The sequence below is a fragment of the Staurois parvus genome, unplaced genomic scaffold (assembly GCF_062004578.1).
Source record: "Staurois parvus isolate SC_StPar_1 unplaced genomic scaffold, SC_StPar_1.0 ptg000282l, whole genome shotgun sequence".
Classification (NCBI taxonomy): Eukaryota; Metazoa; Chordata; class Amphibia; order Anura; family Ranidae; genus Staurois; species Staurois parvus.
In genome coordinates this window covers 7,027,485-7,049,387 of record NW_028318078.1, presented here as the reverse complement: position 1 = coordinate 7,049,387, position 21,903 = coordinate 7,027,485, and the positions used below count along the sequence as shown (strand labels likewise).

The 21,903-nt window shown below is 42.4% G+C and overlaps 1 pseudogene; it reads right to left on the bottom strand.

The window, feature by feature from the left end:
- Positions 1 to 14,679: 14,679 nt before the first annotated feature.
- On the bottom strand, positions 14,680 to 16,344 carry LOC149458628 (uncharacterized; annotated as a pseudogene).
- Positions 16,345 to 21,903: the final 5,559 nt, after the last annotated feature.

Sequence of the window (21,903 nt, the reverse complement as noted above, 5' to 3'; positions counted from 1 at the left end):
GTTTACAGACCAGAGGTTTCAACAGGGATACGTGGAAGACATTGAAGATACGCATCAAAGGAGGAAGAGCAAGGGCATAGGCAACCAGGTTCACCCTGCGGAGGATGCGGAAAGGACCAACAAAAGGGGGAGCCAGTTTTGGTGCGGGCACCCGAAGATTGAGGTTACGAGTGGACAACCACACCCGATCTCCGACCTGGTATGAAGGAGCAGGCAACCGTCTATGATCAGCCTGGAATTTCTGGCGCTGAGCTGAGTCCTTCAAGGACCTCTGGATCTGCCCCCACGAGGAATGCAGGGCAGCAAGATGGTTATCCACAGCCGGAATGTCCTGTGGCGAGAACAACTCAGGCAATACAGCGGGTTGGAACCCATAGTTTGCCATGAAGGGAGACATCCCGGAGTTGACAGCCGAGTTCCTTGCAAACTCTGCCCATGGCAGGAGATCAACCCAATTGTCTTGATGGCCAGAGATATAGCAGCGAAGGAATTGTTCCAGGGCTTGGTTGGAATGCTCTGCAGCCCCATTGGACTGCGGGTGGTAGGCCGAAGAGAAGGAGAGCTTGATACCCAACTGGGAGCAGAAGGCACACCAGAACCTGGACACAAACTGGCTCCCACGGTCCGAGACAATCACCTTAGGCAACCCATGCAAGCGAAAGATCTCCCTGGTGAAAACCGTAGCCAGTTCTTGCGCAGTCGGCAATTTCTTGAATGGAACACAATGGCACATCATGGAGAAACGATCAATGACCATAAAAATGACCGTATGGCCTCGAGACGCAGGGAGGTTTACAATAAAATCCATGCCCAGGTGTGACCAGGGACGCTCCCCATTGGGAATGGGTTGCAGAAGGCCCAATGGAAGATGCCGAGGAGATTTATTCTGGGCACAGACAGAACATGCTGCTACATATGAGGCGATGTCGGAACGGAAAGATGGCCACCAGAATAAACGAGAAACGACCAGGACAACTGGTTCCTCCCTGGATGAATGGCGGTCTTGGAATTATGGTAGGTACGCAGCAAGCGGATGCACGATCCTTCAGGTACGAAACATCTACCAGCCGGTCTCTCAGAGGGAGCATCAGTTTGAGCCGCCAAAATCTGCTCCCCAAGGGGAGAAATCAGGCTGGTACGAATGGCAGCCAGGATCTGATCCGGAGGTATGACCGAGGCCGGCTCAGAGTCCTCCCTGGACAGCTCAGAGTATTGCCGCCACAAAGGCATCAGCCCTGACATGCTTGGAGCCAGGCAAATAGGAGACCACATAGTTAAAACGCAACAAGAATAGAGCCCATCTGACCTGACGGGGCATCAACCTCTTAGCTTCCGAGAAATTTGTCAGGTTCTTGTGGTCAGTGGGAATGAGAACCGGAACCGCAGAACCCTCAAGCAGGTGCCTCCATTCCTTGAGAGCCTGAATAATGGCCAACAACTCCCTGTCTCCAATCTGGTAGTTGCATGCTGCGGAGGAAAGCTTCCTGGAGTAGAACCCACAGGGAAGTAGGGGTCCATCGGGCGACCGACGCTGAGACAGGAGGGCGCCTACTCCCCTCTCAGATGCATCAACCTCGAGGACAAAAGGCAACCCAGGATTGGGATGAGGCAGTATTGGAGCCGAAGCGAAGGCGGATTTCAGAGCTTCTAAAGCTAAGATGGCCTCGGATGACCACTCGTGGGGATTAATGCCCTTCTTGGTCAGATCTGAGAGGGGCTTGGCCAGCGTAGAGAAGTTCCTGATAAACTTCTGATAATAGTTGGCGAATCCCAAAAAGCGCTGAATGGACCGAAGACCACTGGGACGAGGCCACTGCAGAACCGCCGAAACCTTCTGAGGATCCATGGAAAATCCCACAGCGGAAATGATGTAGCCCAAAAAGGCAACCTGGGATTGGTGAAAGTCACACTTCTCGAGCTTACAGAAAAGCTCGTTCTCACGTAATTGTTGCAGCGCTCGCTTAACATCCTGGATATGAGACTCCATGGACGCAGAGTAAACCAGGATGTCGTTCAAGTAAACCACCACGCACTGCTGCAACAAGTAATGAAAGACATCATTAATGAACTCCTGAAAGACCGTGGGCGCGTTACACAACCCGAAGGGCATAACCAGGGATTCATAGTGGCCGGTTCTGGTGTTGAACGCGGTCTTCCACTCATCGCCCTCCTTGATCCGTACGAGGTTGTACACAGCCCTAAGGTTGGGTTTAGTAAAGACTGTTGCTCCCTTGAGGCGGTCAAACAACTCGGTTATCAACGGAATTGGGTAAGCATTCTTAATCATGATTCGATTGAGACCCCTAAAATCAATGCAAGGCCTCAATTCACCGCCCTTCTTTTTCACGAAGAAAAAGCCAGCTCCTGCTGGAGAAGTAGACTTGCGAATGTGCCCCCGGGAAAGCGCATCCGCAACGTACTCCTCCATGGCCTGAATCTCCGCAACCGAAAGAGGATACACCCTGCCACGCGGATGAGTGGCACCGGGTTGTAAGGTTATGGCAAATTCGTATGGACGATGAGGAGGCAGAGCACTGGCGCGCCCCTTGTCAAACATGTCCAGGTACTCCCCATAGTCAGTGGGCAACACAGAGTCCGAGGAGGCACACAACACCTTAACAGGTCCACGGATGCAACCGGCCCCACACTGTGGAGACCACAAGAGAATCTCGGCAGACCGCCAATCAAAGGTCGGATTGTGCTTCTGAAGCCAGGGATATCCCAAAACCACAGAGTAGTGCAGGGAAGAAATTACTTGGAAACAGGCCAACTCCCTGTGAACAGCCCCAATAGCTACTTCCACCGGCAGGGTCTCGTGGGTAACCTGCGGCGGTTGCAGGGGCCTGCCATCTATCGCCTCAAGGACCAATGGAGTAACTCGAGCCTGCAGAGGAATGGAGTACTGGGCAGCAAACGAATTGTCCATAAACAACCCGCCAGCACCAGAGTCTACCAATGCCTGGGCCGTCACCGAGCCTTCCGCCCAAGAGAGGACAACGGTGATTAGCGGTTTATCTTTGCGGGAAACCGGGGACGAGGAAACTCCACCCAAGATCTGCCCCCGACAGGATCTCAGGTGCAAGTGTTTCCTGGACGGACTGGACAGGACTGCCGAAAATGCCCACCGAGACCACAGTACAGGCAGCGACCCTCCCGACGCCGAGAGGCCCGCCCCCCCTCAGAAAGGCAAGCAAACCCCAGCTGCATGGGCTCACCGCCAGGCAAGCCATCCCCAGGAGGCGTGGGAGGAGAGGAAGGAACGGGTGGGACAGAAAACATAGGTCGATTAGAAGGCCTCTGCAGATGCTCCTTAAGTGAAGGCCTCTCCCTGAGCCTGGTGTCAATCAGGATTAGGAAGGAAATGAGCGCTTCGTGCTCCACAGGCAGTTCTTTGGCTGCAATCTCATCCTTCAACGCATCTGAGAGACCATGAGAGAAAGCAGCCACCAGAGTCTCATTGTTCCGACCCACCTCTGCCACCAGGGTACGAAATTCTATGGCGTACTCGGCAACGGTTCGTGAACCCTGATGCATGGACATGAGCAGCTTAGCAGCAGAGATGGAGCGAGCAGGCACATCAAATACCGTACGGAAGGAGGCAACAAAACCGGCAAACTCGTGAATCACAGGGTTATTGTTCTCCCTTAAGGGATTTGCCCAGGCCAAGGCCTTGTCCGAGAGCAGCGAGATTAGGAAGCCCACCTTTGACCTCTCAGTAGGAAAAGCGTGGGGTATCAATTTAAAATATATGCCCACTTGGTTAAGGAAACCCTGACACTGACTCGGTTCACCCCCAAAGCACTGTGGAAGGGGGGCTGAACCAGTCATACCTCTGGGCCCTGCAGGTGCGACAGCAGATGCGGAGGTAGGCGCAACAACCAGAGCAACAACGGGAGCGACCACAGGAGTGACAACTGGCCTAATAGCACCAGGAGCAAGGTGCGCTGTGTGTGCAAGCAGCGTCTGCAACGCCTGAGCGAACTGAGCCAACAAGAGATCCTGCTGATCAAATCTAGCAATCAACATAGGGAGCGGGGGCGTACCTGCACCGTCAGGATTCATGGCATTCGTGTAGTGTCAGGGAGCGAGGAGCCAGACACACAAGGAGGTGCAGTTAAAGGTAGGTTTAATAATATAAAAATAAGACAAAAGTCTATGCAAGTCCAACAGCGGAAATCGTAGCCATAGCCGGGGTCAAGAGCCAGGAAGAATCGTCGCCAGGGCCGGGATCAGAAGCCAGGAAGAATCGTCGCCAGAGCGGGGATCAGTGCCTTATCCTCTTTTTTTTAAAGATTTATTATATAACATCAGAGCGTCAATTTTCCCTGATGAAGCCACGTGACCCGGTGGCGTAATGTGTAGGGGAGGGGCTCTGACATCACGATGCTTAAAGAAAAACCGCACAGCAAGTATATGGGAGTGTGGAAAACTTACTAAAAACCAAACAAAAAATTGTATCAAAGTTTTTATTTTGTTTTACATGTGAGTGCACTATATTTATATAATAAATCTTTTAAAAAAGAGGATAAGGCGCTATATATTTTTTTCAATTACATGAAACATACATAGATGAAGGAAAAAGTCTGAAAGGAGCCAAGAGACCCCCTAGAGGGAAGAGGGATAACTCCATCCATTCATCCATACTTAGGAAAAGGATCTCTTGACAATAGCGAGACCCCCTGCTGGAAAAATGAAAAAACTCCATTCATCCATCCAACCATCTAGGATACAGGGATTTATCCATTTGTCCTATTTTGAGCCCAATTAAAGGGACACAAGCCTCTATGACCTCACTTAATGGTTTGGTCATACATATAAGGTGAGAGCACAACTGGTGAAGGAGCATAGTATACATTTATAAATTTGGTGGACTATTTTTTATATATTTTTTATTTTTATTTTTAAATTTTATTTTTATTTTTTATATATTATAGAAGATACTATAGAATCATGGATTGTTTTGAGGATTCCTTTTGAGGACTATACATGAACAGTTATGCATGCAGTACTAACGTGATTGATAATATTACGTTATGGAAATATATTAGGACTCAGTATACTGTTTTGAATGAATTGATTTTTTGTGTATATTGTTAGTGGAGCACGACACAAAGTGTTTTTTTTTAATTTGATAAATACACATTGGTATGGGTATGTGTATAGTGTAGGCGACCCACTGATTTAATCCATATATTTATTAATTCAGTCATAGTAATTAAAACCGTGTTTAATGGTAAAGGATAAAAAACAAAAGAGTAATAAAAAAATAAAATAAAAGTAATAATAGAAAAAAATCTTCTTACTGCACTTAGATGGGCACCTCCTGTTTCTTTTCTTTTGTTCTTGCATACAGAGTTGACTTTTCTCCTAGGATGGCTGCCGCTAATTTGCGCTAATCTTTGGGCAGATTGCCTAAAAGACTTCTAAAAAGACTTTTCTGTTCGTTTATGGACATTATTCTTTACTCTACAGTGTTTTACATCTTTGCTATGCCCTGCATCACTCTATATACATTGTTTACCTCATCTCTGTGCACCAGAATTACCTTCTTACTGTTCCAACACCGACAGAAGGATACATAATGTCTATGTAGATAACACCATTGACAAGAGCTCCTGACAATGTCCCAATGATGAAACGCATTCGGCTGGCGTAGGCACACTGACATCATTTCACATAGTGTACCTGCTCACAGTGAGCAGAAAAAAACAGTGTTTTACCTCAGTGCTGGAATTGGGCACTAAGTGATGTGAGTACTATAATGTATTTTATAAATTGATTTTACCTATTAAATGGTTTAATACTGTGGAATCTTCTGTCCTTCTCTGATCTTTGCCTTTACAATGGGGATCGTATGAATGGTGACTTCAGTACCTGGAGGAGTATAAAGTGCAAAGAAACCATTTATGAAAGTAAGGGGTCTCCTAATCTGGTAAGAGTTCATCCAGTTGGGTGAATTATTAACAGGAGGGTCGTGTCACGAAGTGGGCGTTAGCCTATTGTGGATCACAGAAGTGCAAAAGAAAGTGCACTCCTGTGGTCCACTAGAGAAGATCTTTGGACCTACTTCTTATTTAATACAATGGCTGGGGGATTTAGGAGGGGTGTAGGAGGGTGCGGGCATTTAACTAATATTAGTTAATGTAAACTTAATGTATTTATCCTAAATCTTTAAAACTTTTTTTGACTTTTGAGTAGGCATTGTCTAGAACCTCTTTCAGTTATTATTGCTGACCCAGTGGAGTGATTCAAGTTGTCTATTTGTCCCAGCATTTCAACCACCGGGACAGAGCGTGATGACAAATACATTTTATGATTGTCGCTGCACCAGGAAGTGAGAAATCTTCCAATGGTGAGACTTGTCTTTGTGACAAATGTTTAGGATTTCCTTTCACTTTGGAGACATTTTCTTTCCCTTCCTACTATGTCTCTGGGGCAGAAAATTAAATAAAATCCCCCAAATGGACAAAGACAGGAAAAAAAAGGGATTTACCCATTGCCTGCTCTATCAAAGACTGACCTCTCAAACATGGAGGAAGTGCAAGAAAATACTGAATATACTGGATTAACATGGCAGCCAGATGTTCATCTGTAGTAATGGACAAGGTTGAAAGCTATATGTGCATAGCAAGCTGGCATCAACCCCCCCCATGTTGTGTAGAAGACATTGAAAAAGTTGCTAGAGCCCCATACACTATAAAATGATATAATAAAATATAATATAATGTAATTTTATATAAATATATAATATATTTTATTTATATATATATATAAAATATTCAACTGCTCCAGAATGATTTTCAGAATTATGTTTTTCGGATGTAAAAGTTAGCATTAGTCCATATATTGACATATAAGCCTCTGCAGATACTTTTCAAACATATGGTTAACTATGTTGAGGACTTAAAGAGAACCTGAACTGTTGGAAAAGGATTAGTCACCTATAGGTTCTTTGCTGCTGATCTTTACCTCATTACTAACTTACCATGCCTTCCTTTGCTCTGCTCTCTGTGTGGAGACGGCCATCTTGGTGGAGACAGGGCTTTGCTTTTTTTAATGTCCATTGATGACCGTTGATCTGTAGACAAGCGGGCTAATATTCAAATAACAACAAGAGATGTGCAAATCAAATCTACAGAATGAACGAAGCAGAAGCAGGGAGTTTATTGCAGTGCAGGTCCTCAAGCACAACTTTCACTTCAGCAAGAACAGGGAGCTGTACAGTAGCATGTTCACCATATCTTGTCATAAATCTTTAAGATTGTAAGCTCGAAAGAGCAGGGCCCTCGAACCCCTCGTGTATTGTTTTGTTACTGTATTGTCTCATGTTCTCTCCCCCACTATAATGTACAGCGCTGAGCAAACCTTTCTGGCGCTATATAAATACTGTATAATAATATAATAATACTAAATCTTGTCAGACTAGAGGTCAGAAGCATAGTATATTAGATCTTACACTGAAGATATATACTGTAGCTACGAGGTTCAGGGCACTGAAAATTAGACATGTGCAAATTGAAATTTCGGACGAATTTTCCATTATTCAGAGATTTGGATGTATCCAAATTACAATAGTAACAAATTTAAATGAATCTGAAATAACAAAACAAAATTCGTCCGAAATTCGAATCGATTTGAATTCCAAAATACATTTGAAAACAAATTCAAATTAGAAAACATTTGAAAACCAATTCCAATTTAACAACAAGAATAGAATAAAATAGTACAGAAAATAAAGAAATAGAAAAGAATAAAATAGAAAATAAAGAATAGAAAAGAAAAGAATAAAGGAAAAAAGAACAGAATAGAAAATAAAAGAATATAACAGAATACAGTAGAAATTAGTAGAGTAAAACAGAACAAAATTGAATAGAAAATAAAGGAATAGAAAATAATATAATCCATTAGAATGCAATAGAAAAGATTAGAATAGAAAATCAAAGAACAGAATAGAAAAGAATAGACTCAATTAGAATAGAATAGAAAATAATAGAGTAAAACAGAGCAAAATAAAACAGAAAAAAGGAATAGATCAGAATCAATTAGAATAGATTAGAATAGAAAATCAAAGAATAGAATAGAAAAGATTAGAATAGAATAGAATAGTATAGAAAAACAATAGAATAGCATAAAAAACAGAGTGGATTAGAAAACATGAAGAAAGCGGAGAGGAAAAAAAAGAAAAAGGGGGGGGGAGGTGGGATGTATCTCAAACCAAAAGTCCCATATTTACGATAGTTTTATAATGCTAAGAGTGGATTTTGAAGACCTCCTAGACGTGTGTAAGCTATTCAAGGTGACCAGTTGGAATGTAAATTTTACACTGTGCTAGTTTCTTCAGAGAAGCAAGGTTTCTCACTTTCTAGTTAGAGCATTCAGAGATTCAGCTTAACAAGGAAAAGAAAATATTTACAGAAAAGCTATGAAACAGATATAAGCAATGGTAAAATAAAAAATGTTAGAAGCAGGGGCGGACTGACCATTTGAAAACTAGGGCACTGCCCGAGGGCCCAGGGGTCAGTAGGGGGCCCCATGAGCTGCCCCTGGAATCTTTTTCATAGGCTTTTTTGAGTTTGGGCAAGGACACAGGAGCCACGTAATCCCTTATTGCCCGGGGGCCCCATGAGTTGTCAGTCCGCCCCTAGTTAAAAGTAAAATGTATTTAGGTAATATCCACATGGAGTTTGATACAGTGTAGAGTACGGATCACTTGCAGATTAAGTCCAATCTGAGTTACTGGACCTCATAAAAGCCTCTTAGCTTTAATAGAAAACATGAGCTGCTAGCTGCTAGGTCAGCTACCTTTTCCATGTTCCCAGGTTGGTACAGACTTTCCTTGTGTAATCAAAAGGTCTAAGGGATATGTTGTAGGTGTGCTGCAGTCTTTCTGGAGACACAATAATGCTGACTATCCTGGGTACATCTACATTTCCATATGACAAGGTTTCACAATCTGAAACTCTGCATCTGGTCTAATGTGTCTTACTAGCCTTCTGGACTTCTTAATATAATTCAGTTTAGTATCTACCTCTACAATAAAGTAACCATCCATTACAGTAGGAGTTATGGAATATGAGTGAAATCTTTGTGGAGTTAAAGCGGAGTTCCAGATGAAAAAAAAAAAAAAAAGTCAGCAGCTACAAAAAAACTGTAGCTGCTGACCTTTAAAATACAGACATTCACCTGTCCCTCGGTCCAGATTTGTCCTCATCACCACTGGTTTCACCGGCTGTCTTCTCTCCCTGGTGCCGGTATCTTTTGTGTGGGCACCCGGCTAGGACAGCTTGCGGCTTCGCAGCCGGGTGCCCACTGCGAATGCGTGAGAAGCACTGCACTTTGTGAATGGCCCCGTAGTCTTCTGGGACCTGTCACATGTCCTAGCAGGCTACGGGGAGGGAGGGGGGAGGACAACTTCCGCTTCCAATTGCCTAGGCGATTGCAGCGGAAGTGGGAGGAAGTACCTGTCAAACTCGGGTACCCGCTCCCCAAAGGTGCTAATCCTTAATGGGCAGCGGGGGACAAAGCATTAAAGCAGAACTTCCCCTTTTGGGTGGAGCTCCGCTTTAAGCTGTAGGTCAGTAGAGGTTAATACCCCAGCCTCACCCAAATTGGTCATTGGCTGTCAGGGATGCAGGTGTGACCAGAAGTGTGTGGACTGACACAGGGAAACGCAAGCTTCAGATATGGTATAAATAAGACGCTTTATTAAAGACTAACAATACAAACATAAACGCAGTGCACCAAACCCCAAGCTAACACAAATACATACAACAAGGTGAAACAAACCCAAACCTAAACTGATACAGATACACAGGTACATACACATGTAGAGCACAACGTAGTTAGGCAGGCCGGGTCGATAACTATCGGGCAGGTAGGTACAGGAGGAGCAGGCGGAGAGAATGGTCAGGGTCACAAGCCAGGGATCAAAACAGGAGAAGTCAGCAGAGGTCAGGATCAGGCAGGGTCGGCAACAAGTCAGGCAGAGGCAGAAACAGGAACAGGAACGCAGGTTACAAGATACAGGGGCCCATGGAAAAACACACACCAAGGCACAGACTGCAGGTCTGGCCATCCCTTAAATACACCTGCAATCAGCCCCAGGTGATGGCTAATTGCCGAAGTGAACCTCTGGTTGTTGAGAGCACCCGCTGGCCAGCCCTGGTACTGCAGCCCACAAGGCAGGTGAGTCCCACCACCATTGGCAAGTCCATTCCTGACATTGGTTCCCTTCATCTGCCAGATTTCCTGGCCTCTGGGGACAAAAAGATTGCTTCTTCGCACATCCCCAGCTTTCTGCCACACCAAAGCTACCTGTGTTTTGTTGACGAATAACATTACCAATTTTGTTGCCCTTCACTTTGGCCTGTTCACTGCACTTCAGATTTTTACCAAGGTGCTAGCCCCTGTTCTTGTTTTGCTTTACACTTAGGGCACCCCCATTGTACGATAGCTGTGCAATCTCTTTCTGAGGTAACAGTTGACTTGGAAAAAATATCAGTTCCTGATTAATATTCTGTAGCTCATGAAAAGGCTCTATAGCTCTTGGCTGCAAGGTCACCCAATCAGGATTCAGTTGAACAATGTCAGGACTGTGACTTTCAATAACCATTAGGGGAGCACCAGAAGTCATGAGGCTCATAGAGAGGTGGATCTGAACCTCATTTGGCCAGAATATCATATCCCAGCTCTGACAGTCATGCACATCCCAGCCATGAAAAATTGTCAGGTGGACTCCCTCAGTCATCAATGTCTGGACCCCAGAGAATGATCCCTTCAAATGGAGGTGTTTTGAGCTCTCTCTCACAGGTGAGGGATGCTAAATGTGGACCTTCTGGCAGGTGGGGGACACCAGAAGTGGATCCCCTGGCTTCCAGATTTAACAACAAACTGGATAAGTTTGTTGTCAGGACCAATGACACTCAAACCTTCACAGTGGATGCTCTGATCACTCAGTGGGATTATTTCAACCAGATCTATGCATTTTTCCCACTAAAACTCCTTTTTCATATGCTGCACAAGGTCAGGATGGAGGGGGTTCTGATGGTTCTCACTGCACCAAATTGGCCTGGGGGACATTGACAGGCTCCTAGCAATCTCTCCGTGGGCCTTTCTGGATAGTCTAGATGTTCTGTCCCAAGGACCAGTTTACAATCCTGTTTCTTGGTTGCTGGCTTTAATGGCTTTCCTGTTGAAATCCATATCTTAAAGTGATACTAAACCAAGGACAACGCATCCACTGTATCTGGTCTCCCACAGTACACAGAACATGGAAATGCAATTATTTTAGTAAATATAAACTGCTAAATACCTTTTCTCAGTTTCTTGACAGTTGGAGGGGTTTATTTTTAGTGTCTGATTTTGTGATCCATTTATACATCTGGAATTTTAAATAATGTAATTTTTTATATTTCTTAATTTTAATTTTTCATCTTTTTAATATTATTAATATTAATACTTTTTGTTTGTCACCACAAGGTGGCGCTATGTTTCAATTTTTGCACACCCTAAGTGGTATAATACCATTTCCAATTGCCATTTGGTCTTCTAACACTAGATGGAGACATTTATAGTTGAAGGACAGATTGATTATTCTGCAGGTGTACTTCCTGTTTCCTTTGTCAAGTGTGGCCTATCAGTGTGATCCTCTGGGGCTTCAGGTCTTATATAAGGAGCATGGATAAGCGTGTGGGCGTGCCCCTGATGACGTTACCTGTGACGAATTGCACATGCACGACTGGCGGGCGGCCATTTTGCAAATTGGAAAAGTTTGAAATTTTGCCTATCTATGCTCAGTGATGTCCGTTCTTATGTGAGTGCAACCATACTTCAAATAAATGTTGTCTTAATGGTTTTACACTATGTGGAGCACTCTTTTTTTGCATGTTTCTTACCACGAGTCTGAATCCCATTCGGAGTGGTGTAGTTACTCTAATTAGGGTCCATTGCTATGAGGATCTTTACTTTTCTCTCTTGGTGATCTGGAGGAGGATCTGATTGTCCAGCTTTCTGGGTTGCTTACAACAAAGCATGATTGACCACTCTTAACAGGGGTCATGGCTTTCTGGTAAGTCTTTTGTATGAGTGGTTGGTGACACAACAACTGTCCTTGGATTTCCTTTGTTTCATCACGGCCTCTGGGGACTTTTTCTTTATCCGAATATTTTTTTGATGGACAATTTTTCATATGACATATTTTTCACTAATTATTTGTCACTATATTAAGCTCTGCACTTTATGTATATATTGTTTACTGCCTGATATCAGGGTTTCTAATGTTCAGCTGCTATATGTTTACACTCCATATTTATCATATATTACAATTTTCTTAAGCACAGGTTTATATATATATATATATATATATATATATATATATATATATATATACATACACACAGGTTTTCTATATGTTGAATGGATGCTTGAATATATGTGTAATTTTTTTTATCTTCCGTTTCTTATTTTTTTATCAAATTGTTTCAATTTTGTATTGCAGATACCTTGTGCCAGTTTCACCTTCCTACACCATTATTTTTTTAATGGGGATCTCAACTATGTAAACAATTGTGCATGACACTTGTCTTGTCCTGTGGGAAGAAATGAAAAACTCAGTAATGCCAGAACCAACAGCCAGTTTGTAGGAAGAAATAGCTGATGAGTTTTGGGAGAAAACTAACTTCCCAAATTGCATTGGGGCATTAGATAGGAAACATGTCCATCTCATCAAGCCACCTAATTCTGATTCCCGCTTCTTCAACTACAAAAAATATTTCTCACTTGTTCTGCTGGGACTCAGTGATGCCAATATGAAGTTTATAGCTGTGGATATTGGGGCCTATGGAAGTTCTGGAGATTCTAGAATTTGCCATAATTCTGTGATAGGTCAGCTTTTCCAATATGGAGAATTTGACGTGCCACAATCAAGGCCTCTGCCTGGCACTGCTGGGCCAGATCTGCCTTTAGTGGTTGTAGAAAATGATGCATTTGCGTTATCCACCTACCTCCTTAGGACCTACACAAAGCATGGCTCAGATTCCAGGAAACGCATATTTAATTATCGACTGAGTAGAGCACACTGAATGGTGGAGTGTGCTTTTGGAATCTGTACATCAAAATGGTGTGTTTTATTAACATCAGTGCACCTGGAGGTTAACCACGCAGTCAACATAGTTTTGGCATGCTGTCCTCTGCATAACTTTTTGAGGATAAAGGATAATGTGTCCAGTGATTCGCCAGAACAGATTCCAAATGAACCCCAAGGTCATCAGACTGGCACTCATCCCAGTAATCATGCCCTACAAATACGCGACCATTTTGCGGACTACTTCCTGACCGAAGGACAGGTTCCATGGCAAAATAGATATATCTAATTTTTAGGTTGAAGATTTTTTTTTGAACAATTGTTACTACCACTGTTGTACCATTTTAAATTTTTTACCATTTGTATATTTTGTTATATTGGTATAGATAGTACACAAATTTTAACAGTTTGATAAAATTTTAAAAAAAAGTCAACACCTTTGTCCAATTATTTTGGATTTATTTTTTGTATGCTTTATGTTAATTAGTAACACACTTGTTAAACAAAGAAAGAAGACCTTAGGTCTTAAAAATACAAAACCCTGAACATACATGCTTGCATGTATAATACAACAAAAATTCCCTTTGGAATAGTGTGAAAGCTTTTTAGTTTTAAGTATACAACTCTTTTTTGACTCAGTATTGCAGGTGTGAGTCACAAACATTCCTTGCAGAAATCACAAAAAGTTTAAGTATTCCCATCATGTAATGTGGCAAAAACATTTTGTTTCACAAAGAAGGGCTGTGAGCGCAGTATACAGCTGTGAGTTAGTGCTTACAGTGGCCACATGTATTGCTTGAAAACATAATTTAAAAAAAAAACATGGGTTCTCAAATGCACAATCACACTTCAAAGTGTGTCCAACATCCTGCTGAGTGTTATCAAGCATCAATTGCAAATGTATCATAAACTGCCTGTGGTGATTTTGTGTTGGTAATATCTCTTTTTACAAAAAATCAGGAATTGGTATGGCTAGATTAAACAGGAATTGCAAATAGTTAAAGTATACTGTCGTTCATCTTATTTGGATACATTTTGGTTTTCCAGGCTGTGTGCAGACAAGATGGCATTTGACTGGAGCATAGAACACAAAGGGGATGTTGAAATGGTTAAATTGAGCAGTTTGACTATGCCATGATTAATACCTGTCTTTAGAGGGGATACAATAAACACAATCAGCAGGAAGTTGGATTAGTCGCTTACAGCAAAGTTATCAGTCAGATTAACCACAATATAAAAATAAAACAGGCATATAAATAACAATTTGAAAGTGATGTAATGGGCAGTACAGTGGCTAAATGATTAGCACTTCCGCCTGGCAGTACTAGGGTCATTGGTTTGAATCCCAGCCACGGCACCTCCTGCATGGAGTTTGCATGTTCTCCCTGTGCCTGCGTGGGTTTCCTCTGGGTGCTCCGGTTTCCTCCCACACTCCAAAAACATGCTGCTAGTTTAATTGGCTCCTGTCTAAATTCTCCCTAGTATGTATGTGTATGTATGAATGTAAGTTAGGGACCTTAGATTGTACTCCCCTTGAGGGTTAGGGACTGATGTGAATGTACTATATATATGTAAAAGCGCTGCGTGAATTGATGGCGCTATACAAGTACCTGAAATAAATTTAAAAAATGAAATAAATAACAAATTAGAAGCAATAAAAACTGCAAGTGTTCATAAACTAGGTAAGGGGAATGTATGGAAGAATGGCTAGGTTCCCTGCCAACATCTATGGGTGAATGAGATTGGGAGGATATAGATAAGGTTGGAAGACATGGGTTTGGTTGCTCATGCATTCTTTGAAAACCCTAATTAGATTGGAAAGGTGTGTACATCGTTGGGGGTCCTGAGTAAGGGTGGCTCATGGCAGGTGTAGTGTTATAACAATGAAGGGCAGGCAGTGATTTAGAGCCACTAGGTGTATTAAAACCCAATGCCCATGGCTGAAATCTAGGAAATGGGCGTTGCTCTTTTCAAACGGAAACTATGAACATAATATATGCATATAAATCCCCTTTAACTTCAGTACGCTTATCAAGAGGGACCTCTCTGATCACAGACAGTAACATTCTGCAAAACATCATATCAGGGTCTGAGATATTCATGAATTCATCATCAACTTGTGAGGTAGAAGCTTGCAATTGTTTTTTCAATTCATCAAGTAGGCAATTAAAATATTCTTCAATAGGAGGCTCATGCTGAGGATTATGCTTTTCTACAAATGTGTCACTGCACAAACACCAGCTGCCATTTTTGAAGGTGTCAACAACAGAGTGATTGTGACATGACAATTGTGACATTTTTTAAAGAAACATACCACAGGTGTTTGGTTTTCATCTGGAGAAACTGTCTCTGCATTTGTATCTTGGTTTGCTTCACCTTCCATTCCATTGTCTAATGAAATACTTGCACGCCTTACTATTGCAGGTACAGTATGCTTGAGACAGTTCTAGGAAAACATAATAGCATTCAACTTTGAGGATCAAGATTCTTGTATAATTTCTCTACAAACCATATCGTTTTTTCAGTGTTTACATTTTTTTATTATAATCAGGTATAGTGTAAACCACAGGATTGTCCTCCAGCAATAACTGATGGAACATTTAAAAAAGAGGTCAGATGCCTCCAGGATAAGAAGTGATAGTAGGTATACTATGCAGAAATAGTGAGTGTTGCAGATGATAGCAGCAGGCAATATTATCCATAGATAAAGCAAATCATAAGATAGTTAAAATTAAACAGTTTCTTGGATGCAAAAAATATTACATAAACTTACGGTCGCATCTCTGTGGTGCGCCTCAAAAATGATAAGGCCTCTACATGGGGGTTAGGCTGACGGCATTTTGAAGGTGCTCCACTTCTCTCTGCAGACTCTATTCATGGAGTTCCTTCTTGTTGCGGTCACGCAGGGACCTCCATCTTGTAGAAATCTCCTAGAAAGTCCTGTTGACTTTTAAAACAGCCATATGACACCATAGCAAACAATTACCATAGGAAAATGCATTTGCTATTTTTCAGGTATGTTTTCTATGGGCAAATGATCCCATGTATATGCACCTCACACATCAATCGATTCACTCACCACAGTTCTCCTGTTCACTTACCGACATATTTTCCCAGTTTGGAGTAAGAAATCGGCACACTTCCTCCCATCTCAGCCTCTTCATGACTCTGTCAGAGTATCCTGGGGATTCAGGGTCCCATATCTCTAGTCGGTCATGCACCAATGCTATAATGGCCTCATGAGAGATATCACGGGCCACCATCGCTCCTCTCTGCTTCTTTCCTCCCTTCAATTTCCTTTGTCATTCTCAGGTATCCCTTGTGATTCTGATGTGCTTCCTGTTGATTTTCTTGCTTTTTTGTCGCTGCTATCTGCAGGTGAAATAGTGCACAGCGATTACCTGCAGTTATGCACAGATACCTGCGATAAATCGGCCCTGGACACAGTCAAATTTATTTTTTTGTAACCGCCATTAACCACAAGTAACAAAACTGTTGCTAAACGCAGCGCGGGAATGGGGCCATAGGAATGCATTGTGGTAAATAAGTTCCTCTAACCGCAGCTAAAAGCTGAAATCTACCATGTGAAAGGGGCCTTAGAGATAGGGGCCTATTGGATTTGGTCATTCTTATGCTCTTAAAGGCTAGGGAATCAACTTCTGTAAAATCCACTATTACACCTGAAAAGCTTCCTTTTTCTGGTACAAAGCCAGAAACTTCCATCCCAGAATGTTCTCTGTGGGATGAATTCTGAATTTTCTCCAGTGTGGTCTAGACCACTGTTTAGCCTTGAATATCCTCAAAGAACAGAATTTGGTCTTTTCCAATGACCGCTCATCTCTAATTCTGTCAAACAGGGTGTTGTTCACATTGCTCCCTCTGTGCATTCTCCAGTGGCTCTGTTGGAGCTCAACCTTGTTCTGTCACCTTTGCAAAAACCACCCTTTGAGCCTATTAGGGATAATACCTTGTCTACGCTCACTCATAAGGTTGCCTTTCCTGTTGCTATCACTTTTGTGAAGCGAATGTCTGAGTTAGTACACTATCCTGTACACAACCCTTCCTAATGTTACATAGGGTTAAGGTTGTTTTGAGAACTAAGACCTCCTTTTATATATGTTGGTATTCTCCTTCCTCTCTAACCAGGACATTGTGTTTCCATTGTGTTTATGTGCTGTTGTCAAACATCTTTCTCTCCATTGTCTTGATGTGGTATGCACTGTTTGAGTTTATCTTTCTACTACAGCTTCTTAAACAGGTGAACTCACTATTTGTGATTCCTGAGGGTCCCCACAGAGGACACAATACATCTTGCTACACTAGTTCCAGGTGGACTTGGGATCTCATAGTTCATGCCTATGGTTAAAGGATAAGGTTTCTCCCTTTCCTGTCAGAGCACATTCCACCAAATTTGTTGGCACTTTATGGGCTTTTCAGCATCAGACATCTGTTTCCCAGATTTGCAAGTTAGCCAAAGGGTCTATGGATCACATGTTAAAGTTTTAGTAGGTGGATGTCCAGGCCTTTTCTGATGTTAATTTTGGTTGTAAGGTGCTTTACGATGCTCTCTAAGTTCTTCTTGAGCCCTTCCTCATCCCATTCCTTTAGTGGGCCTGATGGCTTTTGTTTGCTGTTTTCCCCCTCTCAGTTGGACTGCTTTTGGACATCCCAACAATCAAAGACTTAAAGAGCCTATGTCCTGTAATGTACAATTAAGAAAATAGGATTTTGTCTGACCTGTAATATCTTTTTCTTCTCCATTACAGGACACACACCCCCTTTCCTGTTTCTTATGTTTTTTTCCTATTAGTAATTACTAAAATAACTTTAGAAAGTTGCTTCCATGTCATTATTGTGAACATCTTATTTTATAGTTAGACAATGGTAGACCATTCCTACATAATAGGCATGGCAAAGGCTAAGTCCACCTTTTGAGAAAAAATAAAAAAGTGAATCTATTTTTGCAATGCATAGGCTCCTGTAGACTCTTTCTGCAGTCCTTAGTCCATACTGTATCTCATTATTGACCCTTGATTACAGGGTTGCAGGAAATATCAATAGACTTGTGTTCCACTCTTAAATATAAGTACCTCTGCTGTGGTGGTAGATGGGACTTGTAGTTTATTCTTCCACAGATCTTGCCATGCACAACTGCACCAAACTCAAAAAGTGGAAGCAGCTGCTGGGGAAAAAAAACATTAAACCTGTCTTTGGAGGGAGGCTTTGCACCATGTTACATGTCACACCCTAAACGTGGGTGTAACATGGTAAAAAAGGTGGAGTTAGCTGTTAACTTGTAGTGTCCATCAGGGGTGCATTTAATGGACAACAACACAGGCGCACAAATGGGAGACAAGTGTCACCCCATAACAGGAAGTGTCTGATCAAGGCAATGTGAACTATGACATTGTCAACCATATAACCTAAGGGCCAGTTCACACTACATGCATTTCAGTTGCTTTTTTTCTGCATTCAAAATGCACTGAAAGTAGGTTATATGGTTGTTAATGTCATAGATCGCATCAGTGCTTGCAGTTCCAGTGCATTCCGATTGCAGAAAAAGAAGTGGAACATGCAGCATTTTTTCCGCACAGAACTGTACTAAAACGTGGTAAAATGCATCCAGAACGCATCAAAAATGCACATTTCCCTATTTAAATTGAAGACATGAGAGGGAAAAACTGGAATGCTTACAAAATGCACTGGAATGCGTCAAAAACGCATCAAGAACATGTAAGAAATGTGCATGCGGAAACGCATCTGGAACGCATCTGGACTGCGTTTCTATAGTGTGAACTGGCTCTAAAAGTAAACTCAAATGAGAGAGAGGGGCAGAAAACAAATGTGCAAAACATAAATAGAAGCAAGTGACAAACAGCTGCATGGGGTAGGAGAGATGTTGCTGTAGGCTGTGAGAGTTGAGGATAAACACAAAGCTTGACTGAGCCACTTCCTATGGAGCTGCATTTCCTTTCCACCATTATTATTTGCCTCAGTTCATCATTTTTACTGATAACAATTTTGTTGTGTAGTGCAGCTCCTGGAGGAGCCACTTAGTTTGATGGGTCCTCTTTTGTGCCACAACTCCTAAAACTGCTCAGTCCCCACTGACCCAACTGGTATAGATTGAAGGCTGCTCATAACTGTGATAGTATATTAAGGGAAATCAGTGCTTGGTGCGCTACTTCGGTCTCCACCAAATTCCTAAATATGAAATAATGTGAGGAAAATATCAAAATTAAAACAAAATAAAATATAAAAAAAAGTGATAAATGACAAAACCAGGGATGCTGCTACCACTAATAATAATTCTTGCTGGGCCATCCTAGGTGACTATCTGGTATTATATTGCTACCTACTGGACTGTTTCAATGTACTGTGTCTTGTTACCCTTGTTGTGCCCTCACATTCCTCAATAAACACCCACATGGTGTGTTTTGTGTGATCCGCCTCCGTGTGCTATCTCTGTGCTCCTAGTTCATTACAAATGGTTGGCATCAGCGGCACGAGAGCGCTCGAGATGGCTTATGAGAGTCTACATACCATGGACATTGATGCCCTGGAACACCGCCATTGGACAGCGAGCAGCCTACAAGAAAGAACCAGAGCATTGGGTCTCAGTTACAGGGGACTTAATAAGGATCAGTTGGTTCAGATGCTGGAGGAAGAAACCCAATGGGAAAAGTTAGGCACATATATGGGTCAAGCATTTTCTAGGGAAGATGGACAAGAACTTCCCGGTACAGGCAGTAAGGGCTCTTGGGTCATATGGTATGAAGAAGAGATGGGCATCCTGGGAGAGGATGACACAACAGAAAGGAAACTTGCAGCCCTTCAGAAGGCTCAAAAGAGATACAAAGAGTGGGAGGCTGCAAAGAATCGAGCAGCAGCCCCTGTGCCAGTCTATGTCATAAGGGAGGGCCCTAGAGTCTCCTGGGAGGACATTAAACCCTACCAAGAGCATACAGGAAATGTAGAAAGGTTCTTTCAGGACTTTGAAAACCAATGTGAGCTAGTGGACGTCCCATCCACAGACTGGACCCGCCATGTGGTAGGGCTGCTAGACAGAGGAGCTGCTGAAGCCTATCAAATGATGGATCCTCTAAAGAGTGTGTTGTTTTGTTGAAAGCAACAATGTGTAAAGCAGTCAGTTTGTCTGCTTAATTAATCTATGAGTTCCTGTGCTCCGCAGGGGGTAGAAGATGGGGTTGATCTCCATGGGGAATGCAGACAGCGTCCTGTAGCTGAGAAAAGCCAGATGTTCCGGCACCAGGTGCTTAAAGCTTGGTTGAATTCAAAGAACAATATAATATCCCTATGTGGGTAGAAAGAGTCAGACTTTTTCTGAGTTTATTCCTCTAGCACACCTAACATGAATACATACCAACCATGTGGTGTGCTACCCCTTAAAATCTTTTGATAAAAAGAGAATTAATAAATGTATCCTAAGTAATTAAATATGTCTGTTAGTAAATACTAAAAAAGTCCGTAATGGTGTATATAGTCCATTGTCACAAATTCAGTGCTGTGCAAACAAATAACGTGCTGTCCTTCCTTTGGGTGAAAAACTTGCTCACCTTGTGATTAGACCTACAAATAAATATAGTTCAAATTTGCTGTGTTAATCAGTGATATCAATTCAGACCAACTCTTCCATCCATGCATGCATTGCACCTAGTGGTGGTGGGGTATTGAGCATGCTTTGGAGGTGTTTGAGAATCGCCACCACTCACAAGAGAGGATATTTTGGTCCTAGAAGGAGGTTAGAAGATGCACAGAACTGCTCAGACAGATAGTTGTTTTGGACTTAGCCCTGTCTGCCTCGATCTCTGCCCTGATCTGGACTTAGCCCTGTCTGCCTAGATCTCTGCCCTGTTTTGGACTTAACACCTTGTCTATATAACATAACAATGAACACTCAAAGTGATTCAGTAGCGCAAAATTATAAGTGAATAAAATGTGGACATAAAAAAACAGCATAAGTGAAAAATAAAGTCCAAAGACAATTCTTATCCACCCAATAATTCTTCAAAATAAATCACCACATGTGAAAGAAACCAGTATCCCCCCTTTCGGGTATACACTCACCAACTGGTGTTGCCCTCCATTCTCATGTTCCAGGAGACCTCAGTCTTTAATAGCTCCCGTTTGCTCCAAGTAGAGTCATGTACCAATAAAAGCATCACAAACAGTGCCTATGTACATGACTCAACTCTACTCTACTCTACTTGGAGAAAACGGGAGCTATTAAAGACTGAGGTCTCTTGGACGATTGACAGTTACACCTCCTTCAAGGAGCTAACATGTGCAGCCATAAGTGAATCTTTTTGGGCTTATCATTATCTTGCTGTCGGGGAATTTTGATTCAATGAGATTGAATTCTTCTGACTATTACATCTGGGAGAGTCATATTTCCTTCTTTGATTGATTGGACATCTGTTTCAGCAGCACCATCTCCCTTTCCAGTGTGGAATATTCAGGAGAAGGAGTTATTCCTCTATGCTTACTAAGTGCCTCCATATTAGGAATCCATTATTATATGAAATTAATGCTTGCTATTTTGGGGAAAGGCGACTTTGAAGATTGGAGGAGAGAAAGCAGATCGATACTAATTGATTCTTTATCCCACCAAGAAATATCCATTGAGTGTTTCTGACAACCGTGAGAGTGGAGGGCAACACCATTTGGTGAGTGTATACTCGAAAGGGGGGATACTGGTTTCTTTCACATGTGGTGATTTATTTTGAAGAAATTGAGGAATTATTTGGTGGATAAGAATTGTCTTTGGACTTCCTTTTTCACTTATGCTGTTTTTAGGGTCC